The 24,697-nt window shown below is 45.2% G+C and overlaps 1 long non-coding RNA gene across 1 annotated transcript in view; it reads right to left on the bottom strand.

The window, feature by feature from the left end:
- The window catches only part of LOC126649656 (uncharacterized), a 57,456-nt gene that overhangs the window by 18,387 nt on the left and 14,372 nt on the right, over positions 1-24,697 (bottom strand). Inside the window, exon 2 of the long non-coding RNA XR_007631115.1 lies at positions 8,827-8,894. This is a non-coding gene — a long non-coding RNA (uncharacterized LOC126649656). The remainder of the gene's footprint in view (positions 1-8,826; positions 8,895-24,697) is intronic.

Here is a 24,697-nt window from a genome sequence, read left to right as displayed (position 1 = left end):
TTGTGAATTTCTTATTCCAATCCTGCTAGTATGAAAAGAGGGCATAATAAATTATGTTCAAAGATTTACCTTTCTAACAAGAGGGAAGATAGAGTGGTGAAGTTCAAAAAAGGGGAAACACTGGGAAAGAGGAAAAGCATGTGTCCAGTGTTGCCTCCAGGCTTTATGTTCGACAGAAAGAAAACAAAACACCTAGAGGAAAATAGAATGCTTATTTCCAGAGAGAAATATACAGCTTAATATCCCATCTAAAGCCGGGTGGAGAGTACAGCAACTCTGTGTATCCTTGTCATATGGCCAAGGTGAGCTTTTGCTTTCTGCAGAATGGCCTTGGATGGGCAGAGAGACTTTTTCTGTATATGGGAGATTATGCGACTGTTATACCTGATTCCTACTTCAAAAACCACACAGTGTTTCCATAGCACGGTGATGGTCGCAGGCAGAGGCATCAACAGCAAGTTAACACCAGTGAGCTTTAGAGAAAGAGGGGAGGGGACACCCCAGGCTGCTGGGAGCAGTTAAAGCCCATAAGAAAGGTTGGTAGCTACTACTGTGAACAAAAATCTCATTTTTAATTAAAAGCAAATCCCAGGAAGAGTGTGTTGCATCAGTTGGCAGCACACACAGATTTGGGGCACACTGGGGAGTTCTTCAGTATTGACACTGTATCTTTCGTCTCCTGCCTCAATAAGCCATAGAGGTGTTCAGATGCAATCCTGTCAATGTGCTCTAGGACCACCCTGCTTGAGCAGGGAGGTTGGACCAAATGATCCACTGTAGACCCTTCCAACCTGATCCATTCTGTGATTCTGTGTTACTTGGGAATTACTACTGAGGTAGACACAGCACTTCAAACCCCCTGTGCTTCCTCAACAGGGTGCTGAGGACCAACAGTGCAGCACTGTTCCCATTCATGCCTCTGTGTAACCATGGACCTGTGGCTGGACTCCAGGTTTGTAAATACTTCACCTGAGATCAGGTGCTGACCTGGTCCCCAGCCAACTCTAGCAGTAGAGGACTGTGAAGGTATCTCAAAAGCTTGTCCCTTCTCTTGTAGTAAAGGCAGTCACTGAAGCAGAGGCTTCCCCATTATTCACAAGAACTACTGAGACCTGAGAAGCAGCTGGGCTTTGGCCCAACGCAGTGCCCACTGGTCACAGAGAGACACCACAAGTAGGGCCATGGTTATTTCTACTGCTTCAGGAAAAGAGCGTCCCCATGTTAAGAACCTGCTTTCCTTACACGGGCTCTGCATGACCCCCTCAATCCCCAGAGCTCCTGCCTGCCAAGGAGGGGAGGGGACCAATGACAACACAGTGGCTTCCCAGCATGGGTAACATTTGGCCGTTCAGGAGAGTTGGGAAAAAAAAACAGGCCTGAAGCAAACAGCCCCATCCCATCCAGCCATGCAACATGACTCAACAGATCCACACAGGCAGGGCTGTGCAGGCTGTGAGCGGAAACCAAACACTGAGCACGCGGTGGGCTGGCAAGCTGGGCTTTTCTCTCTCTCTCTTTTTTTTTTTTTTTTTTTTTTTTTTGGTGGAGTCTTATCCTTTTATTTAAGCAACACTTCCAAGAGGAAGAAAGGCTGAAACACACTACTGCCTCATCACAGGAGCTTCTCACCAAGATCTGCAGTGCAGCTAAGAGGAATTTTGCCTGTTTTCCTAAAAATGTGTACAGCTGGTGCCTTTGCAAAAGGACAGAGAGGAGGAGCCTTGCATGCAGAGAGAAGGCTGAGATAGGCAGTATACCCCGCAGCAGAAAGAAGCTCCTCAGCTTGTGTAAGTTGCCAGGGTAGAGAATTGCTCTGACAAGTTGCACAGGCTTCTACAGCAGCTTTGAATTTGATCCTATTAAAAAAACAAGTATCAACAACTTAATCACATGCCTGGGTCACATGGAAGCAAGGGCAACACGCAGTAGCAAATGTTGATTTTTTTTTTTTGAGTTTGTTTGTTTTAAAGTGAGAGTGAGGAGTGAAATTTGGGTGGGGCTTTCTACTATTCAGAGGGAGGAAATAGAAACGCTGTGAAACAGCTCCTGCCTTGCCTAGGTCTCCCCTAAGAGCACAGGGCTCTCTACGCTGGTAATAACTGGCTTTTTCCAGGATTCCCAGCCCCCAGGTTGTTCTGCAGCTCAGAGGAGCTCTGACAGTGTTCTCACCAGGTCTCATCGACTGAGCCGAGCTGGAGTGGGCTGAGGGCAGGAGCTTTGGCTCAGTGCCTAGCACAGCCATGAGCGGCTGGCAGCAGTGCTTGGCAGGGCTGTCTTTGGAAAAAGATGACGGTATCCAGAGTGGGCGATGTCAATCCCACGGCCCGCGGAGGGACACGGGGATGAAGGCTGTGCAGGGCAGCTGCGCGGCCGGGAACCTGAGTCATGCCGGTGCACAGCGCCCGTGTGGCAGTACAGCCCTCGTAACCTCACCGCAGCCGGGAGCACAGGCTCGCCGAGGCATCAGGCAGCTGACAGCGCTCCCATCAACACCCGCCTCTTCCCAGCAGCGGGATGGAAGAAATGCTGGCTGCAGCCCGTGGCGAGGCAGGCCTCCCTGGAGGCAGGGGTCGCACCAGCAGCACTGCCTCAAACCCAGATCGCTCACTGCCTGGTCACGTTTTACCGGTCACAGTGGGTTATTTTTTTTCCAAAGACACATGTCAAAATCATCTTGTCTGAAAGTGTCTCAAAGTGAAACAGTTCGTTTTAACTCACAGAAACCTCTGGGTTTGATACTGTTCTGTCTCTACCTCTCTTTGTTTTCTGGGGTTAACAGAGACCCCAAAGATTCAAATCAACCAACAAAAAACTTCCCCCCCCCCTTTTTACAATTTCTCCCCCCCTTTTTTACAATTTAATTTTTCAAATGAAAACCCTATCCTTTCTTTTCTTTACCTACTTCTGTCATTCAATATGTAGTTACAGATCTAGGTCTCACACTTGCGGTCTATTTTCAACCATCCTGTTCATGTTAGACAAAATAACGGAAGGTCAGCAAATAGTCTACCTGCCGGATTCATCACAGGGAGTGCAGCAAAACAGCCCTCCCAGACGGAAAGCAATCAAAGCTTTGTTGCCTTACACCATGAGGTCTTCATGTAGATGCAGTTATTTTGGCAAAGCTAAGCTTTACTGATGAATCTCGTGTGCACACACGTAAAACAGCACAAGTGTGCATACCTGAAGCTGGAAGAGCTGCTTAGAGCCAGGCTCCTGCCTCCTCACATTGCAGCCCACACTGCTCAGCCAGTAATCAGCTGTGGGACATGCTTGGCTCAGCTCTTTCCTTTTAACTCCTCTGGTACAATTAAAGCAGCGTAGACTGAAACGTGGCTGCAGTGATGCTGCTATAAAAATACAGGAAGGGAAACTAAATTTAACAGAGTATGACCCTTCATACTTGCATAACTGTTCACACTGATAGTTGTACCAGCATCAATCTCCTTATGAAAATATAAATTATGTCCCTAGCTGAAAGTCCTTCACAGGCACAGGCACTATGGGAAGACCCCAGTGCTACTCAGTAGGAACAGTTTGTGTCTTGCAAAGTATCCTTCTACTTTAGAGGAGCGAGAAATATAAAGAAGAATATTTGCTTTTCTTTTAAAAATAGCTTATTCTAAGGAATGTCTTTTTCAACCACGAGAGGATACAGGATCTAATAAACCACCTGGAAATACTCTGTGGAAAAGCAGTTCAGTCAGTTTGGGGATTGTGCCAAAGAATTATCAGACAGGCCTTGCTTGATATGATTTGGGTTTGTGGCAGCTTTTACATCCCAGCAGGATTTCCCAAAGCTGAGGTGCTTTTAAGCTGCCTGGGTATGTGCCTGGCCCTTATTGCCGTCCTGGCTGTTGGCCAAAGTGATTTCTGGTTGTGAGGGAGTGAACAAGTGAGGATTATTACGATTTGGAAGGAGCTCAGTTCTTGCTTGCTGAGAACTCTGGAGACATAGAATGGGACAAAACAAGTACAGAAATGTATCACAGTGGGGGAACTGATAAGGAGACGGCATACTCCTCCACATTTCAGCTATTTGGGACATGGCCCACAGGCTGTTGGACAACTCGCATGCAGAAGTGGGTAAACCTGGATGCAGGAGAACATGAGATTTTCTCTAAGGTCTGTGTGTATCTCCCACTCGGAGGCAATCATACATCAGCAGATTTGTATTCTGATCATGGAGGGGTGAATCCCAGTGGCTTCCCCATAGCTGTGATTCTGCCCCTCATCTTTCATGGCCACGACTAACCATACGGCCTCAGGAACAGCGGCACAGTGTTAAAAAACATGAGAGTCTTCAGAAGTCTACAGCAGAGCCTCTGCTGCACTCTTTTCAAGAGGAGGGAAAAACAGTTCAATGAAAAAGTAAAGATGGGACACCCCCCTGCCCCCAACCCCAGTATTTTTTCAAGGTACAAAAGGACTTCTAAAGAAACTGTCCCACCTCCTGCAGAACAGGACAATTGAACTCTGACATCCATGGGGCATTTCCAAATGAAAATTTATGATATTTTAGGAATCTTATTTTGGGGTGTGGGGAAAGAAAGGAGGAAAGAAGGAAAGTAGGTTCCGTGGAAAGCTGCCATTCTTCATTGAATCAAAAATAGAACTTCTTGGAAGTTTTCCAAACAGGCATTTTTGTGTGGAAAACACTAACTCTGCAGATTGGGCACTGTCCAAGTTAAAATACACATCAGTTTTGGACAGGAATAGAGGTAGGGGTCTAGATGTGTTCACTCTCAAATACCTGCCAAATAGTCCCTGCTATAGCATGACATGAGACACTCACAAAACCTGTTACTTTTCTGTAGCGCATTATAAGTCTGGCTTTGGGTGTCCAGCTGTGCATCCACAGGGTTTCTTGGAGGTCTTAGGGAGTCCTGGAGTGTAGTTTGCCTTTTACAGTCAGTGGAGATTCAGTTGGTACACTTACTGGAGTCCCTGAGCTTTTTTTCTTTTTGTCTGAGTTTGACACCTGCTCCTGGAGAGATGACCTGTGCCTGGCACCACAATGTGCAGTGAGGAGACTGAAGAAGGGATGTCAGTGTGGTTTTTCAGGAATGATAACAGCACTGTTTTGTTCAGTCCAAGTGTCTTTTTCTGAAGAATAAATCCATGTATAGCATAAGTCCAGGCACAGAAGGAGCAGGAAACAAGCTGGGAAACTGGACACCCTCTGGGCTGTGATGGAATATGGCATTTTCTAGAATTTAAGGATTGCTACGTTGATATCTACTAGGGTTGGTGTTTCACACTTGATATTGATGCTTGCCATGAGTCTTTGGGCAGTGGCTGAGGACTGGAAGTGGGAACAGTTTTTAGCTTGGGAGGCTTCCTCCTCCCACTAAAAAGTCCCAGACTTAACCTTGCTCTACATTTGATCTCATGTATGGTAAGGAGAATTCTGAGTTTTTTTCTAGCCCTCTTCAAACTCTTCCTCTTTCTTCAATGCTTGTCATAACAGTATTGGATCACCCACCTTTTCTATCTGCTTCTCTGCATACACCTGCCCATGGAATTCCTCTGTGCTTCACCTTGTGCTGAATGCGATGCTGTTCTTGGTGAGTCAAATCCAACAATGCATCATCAGGATGAAATGACCTGACTTTCACCTAAGGAAGGCATGGTGCCGACACTCCTCTTTGGTTCTACACCATGAGAAAATCCTTTATAGGATAGGTTTGTGTTCCCTTGCTCCACCTGTCCTCAGTCTCACATTATCTCCCTTGGAGCCACACACTGCATGCACCCCCAGCGAGCAGGGCTTGGCCACCTGGGGCTGCACTGAGAATACCTGATTGTTTCACTGTAATTTGGAGGGAGAAGGCTGTGTTCTTATTCTCGCCTGGGGCACAGCACAGCTCTTGAGCAGGACTAGTATTTCTGGTTTCTTCACAATACCAACTTTATCAGCCAGATGAAAGCTGAACGATTGAGTTTTTCCAGAGGGTCAAAACAAGCTTGGCTAAAGCCTTATGCCAGTTAGCTGTGTCCTCCGAGTGCCCATGGCTGGGGCTGCCCAGAACACGGCCACTGGTGCAAGCAGTCTCTCTCTCTCATAAACACATAGAGCAGCTCAGCATTCTCTTGCTTCTGTATTTTCATGCTTCAGTTGCTCAGAATGATGCCAGAAACAGAAGGGGATTCAGTAGAGCCAATATATATATGTCTGCATATGTATGCAGGTAGGTGTACACAGGTGTATGAAAAATGGGCTAAGAACAGCTCTTGCTTTTGGATAGTATAAAGCTAGCATTTTTGCCAGTAGTAACTTCCAAAGTGTAAAGAGAAGTCACAGCAGAGCTGATCCCACATGGTGTTGTCACTGATGGGGCAGGAGAACTGGCTTCAGTCATACTCCTAGCACGTGAAAGGTTATGTTCCTGTTTGGCAGCCTGTCATTTAGATAGGGATAAGCTCCAGCAAGACTAAACCAGAAGCTAAGGAGAGGGGGGAGGCATGGAATGTATTGAAAAATGCCCTGAGAAGGGAGGCAGAGGACACAGAGGAGCCAAGCTTGTTCCTCTGTCCAAGTATTGAAGTATTCAAGCTTGCAAGGACGCGAGTCATATGATCTGTGCAGGCCACAGGCATCTCTCCTGCAGAGAGGGCAGATGGTACACTAGGTCAGGATGTCTCATGGAGAGAGGCTGAGCACTGAGAGAAGGATGGCAGGTTTTTAAGGAGCAGTACAACCCATAGCTCTGAGAAGCAGGGTCTGGCATGTGTGAGCAGACTGGGATGTTAGTTCCTCTGAAGAGGTACTACATAGCAGCTGAGTAGAAAAGTTAAACTGTTTTTTATCCACTGAGAAAGTTCTGGAAGGTGATGGTTGATCCTTAGGAATAGGATTAGTGAGCCAAAAAGCAGCTGTGATTAGGGGGTGGAAGTGCTACTGATGCACTCTCTCAAGGCTGGGCATGTGGTCCCTCATGTCTCTGTCTCTAAACTTGGGAAGCTGATTTTCTCTTCTTTTTTTTTGGCTGGCAACTTATGCTGGTTGTAAGCAGGTCTGTCTCAGTGTTGTGCTAATGGCAGAAGAGTTTGTGGAGAAATGGGGAATAGGAAGGAGCTTTGTGAAGTGGCTCATGCATTTCTTAGGTGTAAGGAAAAGTAGGAGTCAGCTGGGAACAGGTGTTTGGTTTTTGGGAACCCTGGGTGGGTAGAGGGTTTGGAGGACATCAGTGGGGTTTTGAATGATTCTAGGCAGGTAGCTCTGGGTGAATGAAAGGAAGACCTGCCTTTGGGAATTCTTGCTAGGGCTCCTTCTATGGCCACAAAGGCACAGTCATGCTTGTGGAAGCCACTGTAGCTACTGAAGGCTCATGACAGCTATGTGCAGAGGACCCCAAGGGTCAGGAGGCCGTGACAGGAACTGCACAAAAGCTTTAGATAAGACCAGCTTTCCTCCAAAATGCCTGACATCCAGGAACATGGTAACCAAGGTTGTTCATTTTAAGTGCAGCAGTATAGCACAGTTTGAGACTGCTCCGAAGAAAGCTGTCAAGTCTGGGACGTTGGCTGGGATCCACCAGACACAACAGGGACATGCCTGCAGCAGGGTTAGGAGTGCCTGTGCTGTTATCTTTTGGTGGAAGGGGGTGTTGCTACCTGCCTGCCAGCCTCTCACCTGCATGGGAGACACCTACGCAAGGTAGTCCTGCAGCCCTGCAGGGGCAGAAATGACCAAGCTACCTGAGCTAGGTGTGAAGTGAGGCATCACAGAATAGTGGTGAGATGGCCTGGCACATGCCTACACTATACCCAATGGACTTACTGTAACTCAAAGGACGATTACTTACTAAAGCCACATTTGTTGACTTTTTAAAGGAAAAAGCGGTGCCTCATCAAAAGACAGTGTAAGGCAAAAAAACCCAATAAAGTCACAGTGCCAGGAAGTACGGAACAAACCCATATCCCATCACAACTAACATGCCTGTATCTTTGCATCCAAAAATATTAGTCCATTTATTGCCCATTAAAAATTCCCTTTGTCTCTTCTCAGTTGTGGTGCATGCTTGAGATCTTAAAGATGGCATTGTCAGTCATTAATATTTGAGATTAATTTACTCATTAACTTTCAAATGCAGGACACTTTGAAAACCTTTTCCTAAGGGCATCCCTGTGTTCTTTTTGAGAGAGTTACTGTTGTTTTCCCACCTCCCCTGAAGGGTTGTTTTCAATACCATCTCTCCCTTTTAATCCTCTTTTCCTTTCATGTCTAACAAACAGTGTTAAACAGAACACTGGGGGAAAAAGCAGATCTCACACATTATAATCATCCATAGTTGACTGAAGAAATGCTTCACAATTAGAGGTCTCGTTTTGTAAATTAGTGCTCAAGAAGCTTTCTCCTATGTATTTGCCAGATAAAACCTCTGTTCTTCGGAGCTCGTATGTACAGTAACTAAGATAAAGGGTTTCTGAGTTGATATGCACTCTGTACAGAGACTGAGCTGCTACAAACAGGATTTCTCTTATGAGATCCTGTACAGACAGATGTCTAGAGATGTTCACACAGGAATATGGGCAATACTGAGATGCTGAACTATGACAGAAAACATTACATTTCAAAACTGGCCATTGTTTCTGCTGGGTGTTTTTACAATATGCCTTGTTTTTTCTTGCTGTTTTTGCCCTATATATCTGAGCACTTTAAGATGTGAATATATTTTTAGTCACAATTTTTCCGTGGGATGGTGTGGAACTCCACATTATACAGATCTGAGAGGCCATAGTTTGATGCTGCACTTCTTTCAGCAGCAGCGCCAACATAAGCATCCCCTAATTTCCCCTTCCCCTCTCCCACCACTCACTCACCCCTCAGCTGTGCCAGTTTCAATGCTGTGTGGGAAACAAATCGCAGAACACATCCAGGTTAAAAATAGCTGAAAAAGAGAGAGAGAGAGAGAGATGAATTCCAGAACCTACATGTACATCCAAAGATGATACAACAAAGCCTTTTGAGCTCAGACTCAATCTGTCTGTCCAACTCCATCAATAATTTTTACCTGATTTCACATAGGAAAGGTAGAATTTTCAAAAACTATTGATTTCCTTCCTAAATTTTATGCAAACTGATGTCTGGGTGAGAGATAGAGACCTCAGTTAAAGGATTACAGCCAGCAGTCACCTGGCTAGTGAGTATGTGCATGCTGGCTGGCCATGTATGCATTAGCTGATCAGCCAGCATATATGTACTTGTCTGCAGCCCAGTAAAGGGTCTTAGAGCATATAGCAAGGCAAGAGTCGGGCTTGTTGCAGTCATTTTATTTTAGGAGAGGAGAGAAGGGAGGTGACTATGAAGCAATGATCACAGACCCACAGGAAACCAAGAGCCATTAGTTCCACTGCTCGCGAAGCAATCTATTTCAAAAAAGCCTGAAATTCTACAAAATAAGACCTCCTCTTCAAGTGAGACAGTAAATCCTACAATTTGGGAGGAAACTGAGAGCTCAGCCTAACATTCCTGTTCAGACTTCAGCAACCACTTCTTCTTTTAGCACTCCAAACACCAGTGGAAACCACGGATACTGATTTCTTTCCCATAGTCAAATATCACTTAAAGCCCTTATTTCTCCTGAACTCTTTATAGCACTTGCTTAATCTCTGTTCCTACCTGCCTCCTTTCTAATCTACAAGAGCTTGCCACGAGCTCTGCTCCATTCTCTTCTTTTGTATCCTTCATGCTTCCCCTCTGGCCAGTGAATGGCCTCAACCTTGGTACAGGGTGGTACACAAAATATTCAGCAAATTGTATGTGAAAATGATGAGTATTTTGGTGCAAAAAGATGGCTCTTCCCCACCTCTTGGCAGGAGGAAGAGACCTTGCCACTTTTGCTGACCTTCAGAGGGGACTGTGTAGAATGGGAGTCACAGGTTGGAGTGTGAGTCATGAAGCACCCTATGAACTATGGCTGCAGTCCATGGACAGAAGGGGAAGGGTCTTAATGTTCCTGTTCTCACACCTTCTTTTCAGCAGTCCTCCCAGCTGAGAGTGCCGCCATCAGCTCTCCAGCACTTGAGGGTGTGCCCTCTGCCGTGCCCAGGAGACCGAGTGCCAAGCACACAGCCATCTGGTTGCACATGCAGGATGCAAGTGGAGCTGTGTGGCTGCTTTGCCTCTCTGCTTGGGAAGGGAGCTGCGGGCTGTCTCTGAGTCAGAAGCAGACACGGTCCTTAGCACAGAAAGCTTTCCTCAGAGCAAGTCTGATAGAAACCGTGTCTACTCCTACCATCTTTATGTTTCCCCAGTAACAGAGATTATCAGCACCATAGGCAGGTCTTGGGCTTCTCCAGGTGGGAAACCAGAGGTTTTGGGCAACTAGGGATTTTCCTGGTGTGGGAAATCCCTGGGTGGCAATAATCCAGTGTATTGGGCTCTGTGCCATCCCTGCTGCAAACACTCAGAAACGTTACTGGGATCTGTTTGCAGATACTCCAGTCTCACCACAGGTATGGAACAAGGTGTGACGGAAAGGCCTGAGATGGCTCCTAGGGAATCTGCATGCGTTAATTCCCATGTCATTGCATACCTCTGCGTCTGCTTCAGTCTGCGCACCGGGTTAGCTGCTAGAGCTCAGCTCAGCTCCTGCAAGAGAAGTGTCTTCCTAGACCTTCATAGAACTGATTCCACCTCCAGAACTAGTTTCTGTAGGGATTTTTTTTTCCCCCAAAGGGAAGAATACAACTATTTTGCAAAGGTGACAGACACTAGGGACCTGTAAAGGAGACCTAAAGCAGAAGCTAGGGCTGCCTTGCTGGAAAGGAGTGCTAAAAGGTCCCAACCCCTCTCCTCACCAGACACAGGAGCATAAGAGGTGCTGGTGAATTGCTACCAACATGGAGCGGCCTCATGCAGAGCGGAGCAGACCTTACACTGCTGTAAGTGATGTTAGGATCTTACTTTATCCTTTGTCAACTACAAAATTTGGGGAAGTGGTGGCAGGGGAGAATGATCCGAAAGCTGGCAGAAATTGTGTAATTGGTGTATCAAAGGTCCTTTTCCTCTCCTCCAGTCACATTTTAACAGTACCCTATTTTATTCTATGTGTCAGTAAACAACAAAATCATTACTGATAAAACTTGCCTGAAGCAACAAGACACATGTGAACAATAAAGCATTAAGAGCCACATTTTCAAAAGTGTGTGTGCAGAAATGTCTATTGTACAATGTATAAGCAGCATGTGGTCTGGATGTGGCAAGCAGCAACGGGAGAGGAAAAGGGGAACAGATGGAACCTGTACATGAGTGACAAGAGCGGACGTAGGCTCAGATCAAGTTTTGCATTGTGCAGAGGCTGAGCTTTTGAAAAGCCTTAAATAATAACCACATTTTAAGGAGGATTGCACTAATGGGGCATGAAGATAAGTGCACTGAATGGTGGAACTGCAGAGGACATAGCAGTGGAGACAATGATATACACAGAGCATATGAAAAGTTTGGTCTGACATGCTAGCCATGCGTACAATCAAAGGTGTGCACATTTCAGAAACATCAGCCTCCCTGAAACCTCAATGACTTAGCAATAAAACATCAGGAAACGATAAGTCAGGGTCAAAAAGGTCTGAGAATTCCACACAGCTGAAATAAAGATTGAGCAAGAGGAATTAGCATCAAGAAATCAGATTCAGATGTTTAAAGCTGATTGTCTGAACCAAGTTAATATAATGCACCATGTGTCACTTCAAAACGTTCGGAGCGTGCAGCTGGGAAGCCCTTCCCAAGATTGTGAAATGCAGCAGCTCACTGTATCTGAGGAGGCTGGGGTAGACATGTCTGCCTGGACACGAGCAGGCTATAAATGATGAATTAGGATTACAGCCTTTACTGTCCCAGTTGAGGTTTATCAGTTCTCTGGGCCACTAGCACAGAAAAGAAGCCTGGCAGCAAGGCCATATGAAGCTCCTACCTTCACGTATTCTGGACTTGCCCTCTGTCTCCATTCATCTCCCCACGGACTGAAAATGGAAATGCTTTTGCTCTTTTAGCAAACTGCAAAGCACTCTGATGATCAGCACCCCTGTTCTTACCCCTGTTTAAAAGAACACCTATTCAGCTATCCAGTCTTTTCAAGGAAAATTATCCTCTGTCCATTCCACCGAGTCTAGTGTCGGAGTGCACAGCTCTAGAAAATCGTATTTACAAACCATCAATGCTATGGGACAATCATGTTTTCACTCGTCCTCACATAGGCACAGAAAAAAGCCTTTACCCGTATTAATACAGACCAGCACAACAACCACCTCTGTGGGACACTGCAAGTCTGCAAAACTTGCACACTTTCAATGCTAATTTTTTTATTCTCAGATGAGTTTATATCATTCTACAGATACACATCTCCTTCAGCCTAGCAGAGTAGTCCAAAAATCCAGCAGTGTCCACCTGAAAACCACACCTTGTAGAGAATGAGAATCCTATAGGTATGAGGGGTTTGCAGGATGGCAACCTGTTTGGTTTATGGATTTGTTAAATTATATAGCTGGTAGGAGTAGCTTTTCACTGTGACAAGATCAAACGCTCAACAGTCCTTGGGTAAGAAACTAATTAACCAGAGATCAGTATAAATTCCATAACAATACTCCTCCATAGACTATCTGCTTATGGAGAACCATTCTGGATTGGGGTGATAGTGTCCATACAGAAATATTTGACAGTACAAGTATTAGGTTTTCAGATCATAGATCTTTTCCCCTGCACTATTCACACGCATTTTCATGGCAGCTGGACATGCATTATACAGTTACAGGCTAAAACTTTCTCTGGTACATCTCTGTGACAGTAGAGACAAACGTGACACGGTGATTATCTCGTGAACAAAACAGACCTGGGTGTGTTCTGTCCCCATCAGCAAGTGGCACAGCAGAGCTTTTATATATGGCAAACTCCTCTTCCACAGCCACCCCCAAACAAAAAAGGGTGGCCAGCCTGAGGAACAGCGTCTCAGGGAGTGCTCAGAGGCAAAGGGCAGAGCTGTATCAGGGAATGCTCGAACCCAGGCCCTCTCCTGGGGCCAAGACAAAGTCACTTCTTTCACTCTAATTCCAGTACTTGTTGATTTCAGAAGACTGTAAAATTCAGTGTCTTCTGTCACTTGAAGCTGAAGTGCACAGCCTGGGTTTTCCACCCATGCTATGGGACATTGGTTGGGGTTTGCTCTGTTGCTGACAGCTTGAAATTTCTATTTGCAGCTCCTTCCTGTTTCCTTTTCAGACATGCATCATATAAACCCAGAGAAGCTGCACAAGTTTACCAAAATGGTGAGAAGAGAGGACATTCCTTACCACAATGAAACTTTTAATGTGCCTAGTCAACACTGAAGCAGCAGAGGCAGACCTGGGCAGGCATTTCCTGATCTCCTGTCAGGTGCCTGTAACCACATACCTTGGTGCCAATGGCTACCTGAAGTCCGTGTCCAGAGCTCCCATTCTTCCTGGGATACCACCCAGCATACTCAGACATCAGCACTTAGGGACTGGGACGCATGCAGGGGCATTTTTTTAATTTAAAATTTGCAGCACCACTGCTGCCTCAAAGAGAGTTGGGTCATATATTATGAGTGGTGAAAGGTGGCGTGCTGGGGTGGCATACATCTCATATGTCCCCAGCATGGGAAGAAACCTCTAGGAGAGGTCTACTCCCATTTCATAGGTAGGCCCCATGGGAAGGTGGGATTTGCTGCCTAGAGCCCATACCTGCCCACAGGGCCTCACAGTCCTGAGGTGTCCTGGCCATATGGCACCTAACTATGTCTGGGGACCTCCAAGCCATACAGCACCTCACCGTGCCTGTCAGAGAGCTGGTGGAGCCTGTGGCACTGTTCCACCTCGCTACAGCTCCACACAAGAGCTTGGGTTGTCTCCAGTAGCTCCTCACCCCACCCCATCAGCACAGAAAGTGAGTGTTGGCAGCCACATCACAAGGAGTAGGAGCTGAGGTACCTAAAACGAGAGAGGGATTTTAACCCCCTTTGCTTTCCCTTTGCTCCCCCATATTGAACCTGCCATTACAATGACCAAAGTTATCCAGTGATATCATTCATAACCCATAGCAAAGCTCAAAACAGGTAAATTCCCCATGGAAATTACCTGGGCAAACAGGCTTGTCTCAGTGCCTAGAAAAATATCTCTGACCGTTTGCTTCTCTCCCAGTCATTTTATCAAGAACTGAAGCTCATTCAATTCATGATTCACTCTCCACTCAGCACTGGCTGACTGTATTTTGCGTGCCTTGGGATAAGAATCGTGTTATTCTTTGCTCGGGTCCAGGATGGCTCTGATACACACTAGAATATCTCTGGCTCATTAAAATTAAAATTATTCCAAATTTCATGGGAGAGGCATTTTCATGCATTGCCTTTTTTATAGAGGGCTTCAGCGGGAGTCCACCCAAAGCACCAGATCAACAACACAGAGAAATCAAAAAATACCTTAGCATTGTGCTTTCCTTGCCTAAATTTGCATTAAGCTTGTTTACAGCCAGTGGGACAGGAGAAAAAAGTCATTTATAGTATCTGCTGTGGCACTGCTCGCCTGAATTTTAGGAGTCAGCAACTTTATGATAAACTCTTGACACAGCTTCACAGTGAAGAATGTCTCTCCGCCTACCGCAGGAAGCTGGTCACTGTATCAAAGATCAAAGTTGCTCCCACCAATGCAAGAACGTTATATACAAGCAAAGAGGAACTTCAAGTGCTGGATTTTGCTGCTTTGCACATATTGGTCTCTAAATTTGACTATAAACTGCTTGAATCAATTCAGAAAAAAAAAAAAAACCAGTTGCTGCAGCACCACCCAGATTACTCACAGGCTAATCCTCCTGTTGCAGGGACAAGATACTCTGTTATCAAGATGTTTGATATGACTTTGAAAAGATGGGTTTACCGAAAATCGTGTTAGAGACTTATTTAGAGAGTGTAATGACCTTAAGTGGTTGTGTTTTAAAAAGACTAACAAAGGAGTACGTGACCTGAAATAAGCATATATTGCAGGGAAGTAATTTCCCTCTGCTACATGCACAGTATCTGCAGAACAGGCAAATGCTTATCAGGAACTGAAGCTCATTGAATCAGTTAAATGTTTCACAAAAATAAACTAAGAAATTTTTTTTTTAATATATTGCAAAAAATCACAAAGACAGGACATTTTCAGAAGTTATTCTTGAAAACAAGTGTCATTGGGATAAAACACATCTAGGAATTACTGTTAAGAAACTTTTGGTCAGCTCTGGCAGTTTTCATGCAAATCTGACTGCTGCTGGAGTCACTGCTGCAGGACTGCTGTGAGAGGAAAGACTGGTAGGGGAACCCAACTGAGCATGTCTGCCCTCTTCTCTCTCCTCCACTACAGGATAAGAAATCTGAGAAAAGACAGATAAACCAGATTTTTAAATTGTTTTGGTGTCTCTAGTGAGCTCCTGCACACAAACAAGATTCATGAGCATTTTGGGTTGATTTCCTTTCAATTCCGCTCTTTCTGCATCCCTGCTCTGTTCTGGTTTACTGTTCTCCAGCTCCCTGTACAAACAGGATCTTTCCTTAACAATGTCCTGCCACATCATCTTCCTTCCTTTGTATACAGGCTGATCCTGCCTGTTACACACCATGCGGCTTCCTAAGGCACCTCATTTCTCAATGCTAGCAAAAACAGGAACCAAAAGCAAAGCAGCAATAAAACACTAAATTCTCACCATAGTTTAAAATGAAATCTTGAAAGTTTCCGATTCAAGATGACTTCTCTGTTAACGGATTTTTTTTTTTTCTATTTTAGCGCTCCGTAGAATACGTGCAAATGAGGTGTTCGTACTATTTATTAGATTCAAATGCCTTTCCGGCAAAGTCTGCAACACTGGCTCATGCCTTTCCTCCTTTTTTTGGTGTTAAAAAGTGAACTCAGCTTAGCAAAGTGCACATTGCTTCACTGTTCACCTCTTTTCTCCTGTCTTGTAAGGCTTTGCTGTCTGATTTTTTGCTCCGGGGAGATTTGACAGCACGTCTACAGGGACAAGAGAAAACCACAGGCCACAGTACATATTGCACAAATGCTGTTATTATTCTGAGGCCTGAAAAAACAAGGAAGGAAGCTTGAGGCTGGTGGTTTGGCAGGTGTGAGGCCTTTTTTACACAGACATCTGTTTTAAGTGGTAGCTCTGGGCTGGGGGGTGAGCAGGGAACGCCTGTCACTCCCACCCCTTCTCTGTGTCACAGCACAAGGGGGTTTGGGCTCCTGATGAAGCGATGTCACCTACTTGCTCAATCTGTGCTTCAAGACTCTGCTGTCTTGTATTTGTGGGGCAGGGCTGCGAAGTGAGGTGATGCCTCCCTGCAAACTCCCTGAGACAGAGGTGCTGCTGCTGCCACACCAGTGCGCATGAAATGCATGGGGTTAAAAAACATGTGAACAACAACACATATGCTAAACTCAATGCAAAGACCTGATGAAAACCCTTTGGATGCTACGACATACCCCACATCGAATTGAACTTTTCTAATCCCACTAGATTATTTCTGGTGTTTTGGGTAACACTGCTAGTGATCCCATTACAGTTTTGAATGAACTGCTTAATTTGGCAGGATGTTACAGCACATTCTCCATGAAGCCTTGCACCATATTTGATGCAATTCATTAGTGTTTGATGGTTAATTATCTATGCAATAACATTTCTGAGATTCCCACCTCAGAAACAATCTAGAAAGAAACTGTACTTTTTAGGGTTGGATCCTGATCTGCTAAACCACATGTGTAGGAAGGAAAAAAAGGGTTTGCATAATATCCTTGCCAGAAGGGATTCTCTGGGACAAGTTAGTATTGAGCCACATTGTTATTTTAAATGACAATAGGTTCTTTCTCCTGTAGTTCATGGCCAACTTTAATGAACATTTAGCAGCTTAATTATCTTAAAGACTGATACTCCTCTGTTACAGATTGCTGTATTGGTCAGTGAATTCAGAAGTTACTGGGGGAAGGGCAGATATGAAGAAAAGCAAAGACTGAGATATATGTAACAGCTGCCCTCATTTCCATTAGAAATCAAGCTGAAGCCATTGCAAGGTGACGGATTGTGGTTAATTCCTCCCAACACACTCAATAATATGTAACAAAACATAATATGTAACAACTCCTTGTCCACCGGCAAGGAGAGTCAATCAAGCACCACTTTATTCTGGGCAGGAGAGGGGCTACAATTTCATGGGGACTGCTGGGCTTTATGGCTTCTTTGGAGGTTTTAAGCTGTGCTATGCCATGCTGATGTGCCTTTATTTAGAACTGAGCAAGGGGTAGGTGACATGGTGGGAGAACTCAGCTCCTGTCTTTGCTTCATGTTGCAAATGACAGAATAAAAACTACTGACATCTAGACCAGAATGGGCAAAATCCTGGCAAAATGAAAGGCTAGGCAGCATTTTGACATTCTGGGAAAGGAAGACCGAATTCCTGACATGAAGCATCCTTCTGCCATGCTTAATGATGGTCTCTAGAACTGCCATGCCATTTGTGTTGGTAACCTGTGAGAAGCACCATTGCAGTGCTCACAGAAATCTAATAAACTTTGGAGTTTGACTCCAAGAAAAAAATTGTCCTGTTATGAGGATTAAAAGAAAAAATAAGAAAAGCAAAGCCACACAAGGAAGTCTGATGGCCCTGCTTTGGTATCCTATTTTTTTTTTTCTTTCTCCTATCTGACAAATATCAGCATGACAGCAAACAGAACCCTCCCAGTTCACATGGCATCACAGCTTAACTGTGCTGGTAAGTGGTGAATTGATGCTTCACTCTAGCATGGCCCTAAATTGTACCATTAACATGTGGTTATAGTCAGAGAACACATTTGGTAGGAAATGGCACCTTGTTACTTCCCAGATTATCTGCTCTCTATGGGGTAAATATTTTAAACATCATGCCGGGCTTTAGCAGAAACTTCCCTATTAAAGTAAATGGGATCTGAGAGAGGGTAGATGCAAGCACGCAGTACAGGGATGTTAAACCTATAAATCTTCTGTGTCTTATGCTTTGTGCTTTAACTGCTGACAAAAGACAAGTGTTTGCTGCCTTTGTAAGGTTCCTAAAGCACAAAGGGAGGGTGTGTGCTCAGCATTGCTTCCTGTAGCACTGGCTGCAGTTACAGCACGACAGCCCGAAGCAGGAAGGACACAGGGATTCCTCAGCTCCTCAGTGAAGGCTGCAGCTGCAGCAACGGGAGGAGTCTGGCTTTCAAGGCGCAAGGAGTCCAGTTCACTCTGTGCCGAAGTTACAGTGATTAAGTTAGTTTTGAAACAGCATCTACCTTTAAGCCAGGAAGTATTTTAGCCAACAGCTACCTTACAGGCCCCTTCAAGATTACTGAACACATATTAAGCAATTTTTCTGTAAATTTTGTCTTTTGCTTACATCAATCCCATCACAGGTGTGGTTGATAAATACTCCAGTTTACATAACAGCAAAAGCTGGGAAAGGCCCTTTCCTTAGGGTAGCTATGTTAAAACAAATAACTTGAATTTGAAAAAAAAAAAAAACCTGCTCTCTCCAATAGGCATTGTTTCATGGTTTAATATGATACATGTAGCCTACATGTGCACGATATGTCTGGCAGCATTCTTTGTTACTTCACTAGATGGCGTGTGGCTGTGCCTGGCAGGGGGGAAAGAAGGGAGAAGAATTAATTCCCTGTGTATTTGGCTGTGCTGCTCTCCTGCCTCTGATGTGCCTTTAAAAACGTGGGTCTACGAGTTAACATTTCAAGGGTGAGAACTTAATTTCCAGCATAAGGAATAGGATGTCCAGCTGGAAACAGGTTCATTTTCAAAAAGTCGAAACTTTTGCATCAAGAGTGCCCTTAAATCATCAGTGGGGCAAGACCAGAGGAAAAAACGTTTATTAGACCAATCTATTTCCTAGGCAAACATGCTTTCAGAGACACAAGTTCTTCAAATCTAAAACAAGCCTATGTGTCTGCTTTCTACAATGTGGGCAGCTGGTCTAGTAAAAGACCTTATCTCTTCCTATAAATTCTGCCATGCTTATAGCCTCACACCACTACTGCTGCAACACTGTTGGAAAAACGTCCAAAACTTCATGTGGTTCTTCAAAAGGAAAGTCATAAGGTTAATTTCTGCTTTCACTTTCCCTGGTGTAAACCATGGCATAGCTGTCCTCTTTTGTTCTTCTATTAACTATTTATGCCTCCCACTTCGAAAAAGAACAAGACAGAGCTCTGCCCTGAGGCACTTCCTCTCCTGGGATAATGCAAAATCAGCCTTGCTGGCCATTCGCAGTGCATGAGCAGTAAGAATCTGCTCCTTTCTTGCTCGGGAAAATAGGCATTAAATCTTCAAGGTCTCAGACATGAATTGCGGAAGTAGCTGGATCCATTAAGGAGGTTACAGGCTCCCTAACACAAACACCAGCAGTGAAGCTCGCCATGGTGAGATTTGTCGGTGAGCACATCAGCTCTCTCGGCAGCTCAGGGGCTGTGCGGTTTCACAACTGGCCTAAGCTGACCTACAGCTGGGCTCCTGCCAAAAGGCAGCTCTCCCCCTCCGCTGACTCTTGTGCTCCTTTGGCTGTAGGGTCTGTGGAGGCAGGGGCTGATTGGTCTCAATACAATCCTCCCCTCCTGTTTTTTTTCCCTTTTGGTAGGATTAATTTTCAGTCAGCTCAGTTTGCTGAATTTGCTGGCCGAATGGTTGGGTGGGCACTGGGGCTGGCACAAGGAGATGGTCAGGGATGCCAAGCTGGAAAGTGCAAGACTGGCCTTTCTGCCAGCAGTGTGGGCTGAGCCACCAGGAGTCAGAGGGCTGTGCACCACAGTGGGCTTCTGCAGTGCCCGGCAAACTGCCCCAAATGCTGTGGGAGGTCGGGGCAGGCCACTGCCTTGGGATGGGATGCAAACATTCCTCTGCTCCTTTGAACACAGAGAAAAAACCGTGTGTTAAAGAATGGTGCCATGAGGAAAACACATCTGATATACATGCAAGTGAGGGGTTTTCCTGTGGTATTTAGGCCTCAGGTGTTTACTGGTTTACCATCCAGCTATGCAGCCAACCTGCAAATGTGTTCAGTGCAACACATGCACCAGATTTAACACCTACTACACCGTGGCTATAGTTACAACAGCAGCTTATACCCTGGCTGCGTCAGCCACCAGTGCCACAACATGGGCAACATTCTCTCCAAGGAACAAAATTATGTCCAAAATCAAGTGTCTTCTTTTGTTGTTTACAGCTGATGGCTGTTCCTGATGGGAGAGTGTATTTGGTAGGTGCCTGGCTTGGGGGAGAGCATCTCGTGAAGTGGCAGTGCTGCAGGTGTGTGTGGAGCTATGCAGAAAAGGACCTAGTGCTCACAACTGACTAGGGAAATCAGGCAAACACTGGCAACCACCTGAACAAGAGGCCCCCTGGCATTCCCTGAAGCAAAAGCTCATTCTTCCCTTGTGAGTCAGGTTTGTGTGGCCCCTGTAAAATGAAGCTACATGGTAAGACAAGTTCTGCCAGCGTTAATCCTCAGCAGCCTTTCCACTAACACTCCCCTAAAGCAAAGGAGGTTTAAGATGATAATGGGAGAGGAAAACCAGGGTCATTGGGATGGTTTATAATCAGTTCTGAAGGAGAGCTGAGTCGCTACCCAACTTTCTTATTTATTTCTATGAAATGCACCTCCATTTCTTAGATCAGCTCACTCAGCTACCTCAGCCTTCAAGTGCAGTTTTCTTAGCTAACCCATTTCCCCATGCCATCACTAAAATTTAGTAAGTCAAAATATCTGAATGAACCCACAAAAAGCTGCAAGTCCTTACTGTATATATTCCAAATAGCCTATGCTTTGAAAATCACTGTACATGCAACACTTCTCTGCACATAGCCACCAGTATCCCCTCAGCTCAGCCTCTTGGTCCTAGGTCCCACTCTGCTAGTCCTTCACTTGGTCCCGATAGGCTCCCAGGGTTTAAACCTGTCTGTCAGTATATTGTGTTTGAATTCCAGAATTGTTCATATATATCTCTCCCGCTAGTAAACTTACAGCTATGAGTAAAGATCCCATTAAGAAATAACTGTTTGGGTTATAGAGAAATGCTGCCAACTACTGTAACAGGAAAACATTACAGCTCCCTTTTGCCCCCAAAATAACATTTTCTTGCTGTGGGTAAATAGCTATTCCAGTTCTTCTGGGTGCAATAGTCATGGCCCTCTCTTTCTCCAAAGGCAGCATGCAGTCCTCCATCCAAGAGAGAAGCCCATTGCCACAACACACGTCCAGACAGCATCGGCCTCTGCCCAGGAGCGAAGGTAGCAGAGGATGAGAAGAACGGCAGAGAGGGACGTTTCAAGGAAGTCGCTCATGCTCAAGACAGAAGCTAAAAAAGCATTCCCCACCAGAGCAGCACTCAAAGGACTTCATCTGGGCTCTTCCCTGCCTGGGAAGGGATCTTATTTGGTTTCTTCTCCTTCTACTCCACATCCTGGAACCTATAACTCTAAAAGTGAGTCAACATCTACAGTGACACAGATGGCATGTGAGCATCCAGAGCCCTGGGCTGTGTTTCATGCAGTGCCATCTCATTTCTGCATCTTGAGGCAAGTCTCCATGCCTAGCTTTATTTGCCCTGCTGCGCAGGAAGGTCACAGGGCCTTGGGCCATAAACCGTGTGTTCAGAATACCTAGTGAACAACAGGTTCCTTGAGCTGGGATTTCCAAGTCATCATCATCATCATGGCTAGGCTTCACAAAGAAGATTTGAGAAGGGCTCTACCCACGCTTGCTACAAGTAACGCCATTTATCAAACTCAGTTATACCACAAAGAACAAATAAACAGAAAACAAAATCAGAAGTTAGTCTTCCACCTGTAGTCTGGTTTTAGTTTGTGTGAGCTTTGCCCTGAGGACCTCTTTCCTCACCAAAATGATCTTGATCTTTCTGGCATTATCGAAGTGTCAACCTGTAGTAATTTCCAAGCAGCTACTCAAGTTCCATTAGTATTAATCTACTTTGAGATGAACATTTGCCTCACAAGGCTTTACTCTGCTTCCTGCCTCACCGTTCACCAGTGAGATAACAGCTGAGAAACAACGCCGGTGCTTAAAGCAAAAAATCAGGACAAGTGAATCCAATCCCAGCTCTGCCACTCACAAGAGACAAATCCATGTTCCTTTTGTTTTCCCTTTTCCTGTCCTTAATGGGAGTAATACTGATATCTCTTATGGCAGAGGCACAACTACTTGTTCACAGAACACTTTGAGAGGATACAGCATATCTCAACAAGAGTACAAAGTGCTACGGGTGTTTCTAAAGTGTGTGATGTGTGTCCTAAACTAATCTGTTCTGACCTGACACTTTAAACATCTGATCCCCTACCACAACTCTACTATAAAATAAGCTCTGTTTTGGGTGAACTGTTTATTAAGCATGCAACCATAAAGTTAAAAAAAGACTTTCAAGAGTCTGCTTGGTTTTAAATCACTGCACATTGCAGATTTCAGAATCTAATCTAAGAACAGCAAATTATGGCCACAAGAAAAGTTCATAGAAGATGCTCCAACCTTTCTATAGGTATGCATCATGTTAGCCCAATGTAGCCCAGATCTTTAGGACTTCCAAGGGCCAAGAAGCTGTGTAAGGTCTTTTGATCATGACAACACCATGAACAAGTGGGTTACATAACTGATAAGCTAGTCACACCTTGGTAGGCATAAAAGCATTTATTTTCTTGTCACCTAGCAATATGACAATGGATTATACCTGCTTCTTTCAAGTCTTGCTGCAAAATGTGCTTTGTCTGTGAATGCTCATCCAGCAACAAAGGGTGTACTGTAGAAGGGTACAGGCTCTGAATGCCTACTGTAAGGGCCTGCGTCTGAGGCTGCAGATTGCCGCTGTCAACAACAAAACTCATTTAAGGTATACCCACCTCCCTTCATAGTCCAGACTGTGCATTGCCATGTGTTGCTGAACTTGACCTCCATCACGTTTTTTCTCCTCTACATCACTTCAGCAAAGTGACAGGATCTCCAGCACAAAGCAGGTGAGGTCTGGGATAGGTGTATTTGAGCAGGTCCTCAGCACTGTCTCCTCTTCAGCATTATGGGGTGCTATGCAGTGTGCACTGATATTCATCACTGACACAGCAGTGACCATGGAGCACTTCCACACAGGTCCTGGGCATAGGGTCCGATTCCCCCTCTCTAGGTCTTCTGGACATACAGAGAAAGTGTATCGTGTTCCTAGCAGACAGTGATGAAGCAGGAAATGCCTTAAATATGTATCTGGCCTTGCACCATGCAATACCAGAGCCACAGCTGTCTGCAGCACACTGAGATACGCATGTCCTCTGCTCATCCAGAACTGCCCCATATTGTCTCTGCACATTACAGCTCAGCCTCTCCAGGGAATGCTGTGTTTGCTGTTACATTTGCACACCAGCCAGCACTTTGCTTCCTGGTCTATGAATGGTGCATCCAGAAATTTGCTGCTATGCTGGTGCATTTTAGAGAAGATAATGTTGTCCTTTTCCCTGCTGTTTATTGTAACCCTAATTTCTGACAAACAAAAGAGATGAATTCTGGGAAATTTACCAACAATCAAGAGCAGGGTGAGCAGGATGTACAATATGTACAGCACTGTGTGTAGGGCTCAACAAAGCCTTCTGTACTGGGCAGCTCACTCACACCAGGCCTTTAGACTGATGCATCAGTGATAAGAGCAACAAACCTTGTCTGTTCTGCAAATCGCAGCCAGACATCATAAAATTTCCAAACTAGCAACACAACAACCGCATGGAAAGCCTATGACATTAAATGCTTTAAAGGAATGCCTCAGAACTATGAGAACGAATTGAGTACCTTCAGCACAGAATGGGTAATCCTCAGGGGACTATTTAAAAATCAGAGCATAGTTATGCCTGCCAGTTTAATTTTGTCAGTCAACAGAGACATCAAAAGTTTGTACAGATGAAGTTTTCTCAGGTACAGAAGAGCACAGCAAGACTTTGCTTTTTGATAAGTCACTTGGCTCTGCCGTTGGGGTAGGAATCTTTCAGAGATCTTTTGGGGTTTCTTTTGTCATTTGATGGGTTTGCCTCTGACATATGAAATCATGTGAATAGATGGCTGAGGCAGGGCAGTTATACCAGATGCAGTTAGGATGTGCATGGCAGGGTTTATTTCATGCCAGAGCCATAACATGCAGCATGCTCTCTCTACCTGCAGTACGGCCCCAGGTGCTCTTGCTCCAGGACCCAGGTAGAGATCGTGGGTGATCTATCCCTCAACTGCCTTACATATGCAGAGCTCAAGACTGCAACCTGCACTGCCCTGGGGATGCCCAGGAGACAGATTGGGCTATTACTTTGCATATAGAGCATCCTGGCCCTTCCTCATGTTGCTTCCTTCCCTCCACCAGCCTCCTTCATTTCTGTTCCCCATCCATCCCCTCCCTCCTTACCAACAGCTGCCCCTCAGCCCTAAAACCTGGATGGAGCAGCGATGTAGACAGGGCTGTCAGCGTAATGCAGAGGAACAGTGGCAAGAAAGGGAAGAGGCAACACTAAGGTAAACACTCTGCACCCTCTAAGCCCTCTTATTACTGTTGGGACATAAGCTAAACTGTTCCAGCCAATTCGTCTTAGTCCTAGATACAGGCTGCATGAAGGCAGGGCCTGAACACAGCAGAGAAACCTCTGATATGTAGTGTGCACTGG

The sequence above is a fragment of the Myiozetetes cayanensis genome, unplaced genomic scaffold, assembly GCF_022539395.1.
Source record: "Myiozetetes cayanensis isolate MyiCay16 unplaced genomic scaffold, myiCay2020 scf5-8, whole genome shotgun sequence".
In the NCBI taxonomy this organism is placed as follows: Eukaryota; Metazoa; Chordata; class Aves; order Passeriformes; family Tyrannidae; genus Myiozetetes; species Myiozetetes cayanensis.
Note: the sequence above shows the minus strand (reverse complement) of the source record. Positions and strands in the feature narration are given on the sequence as shown.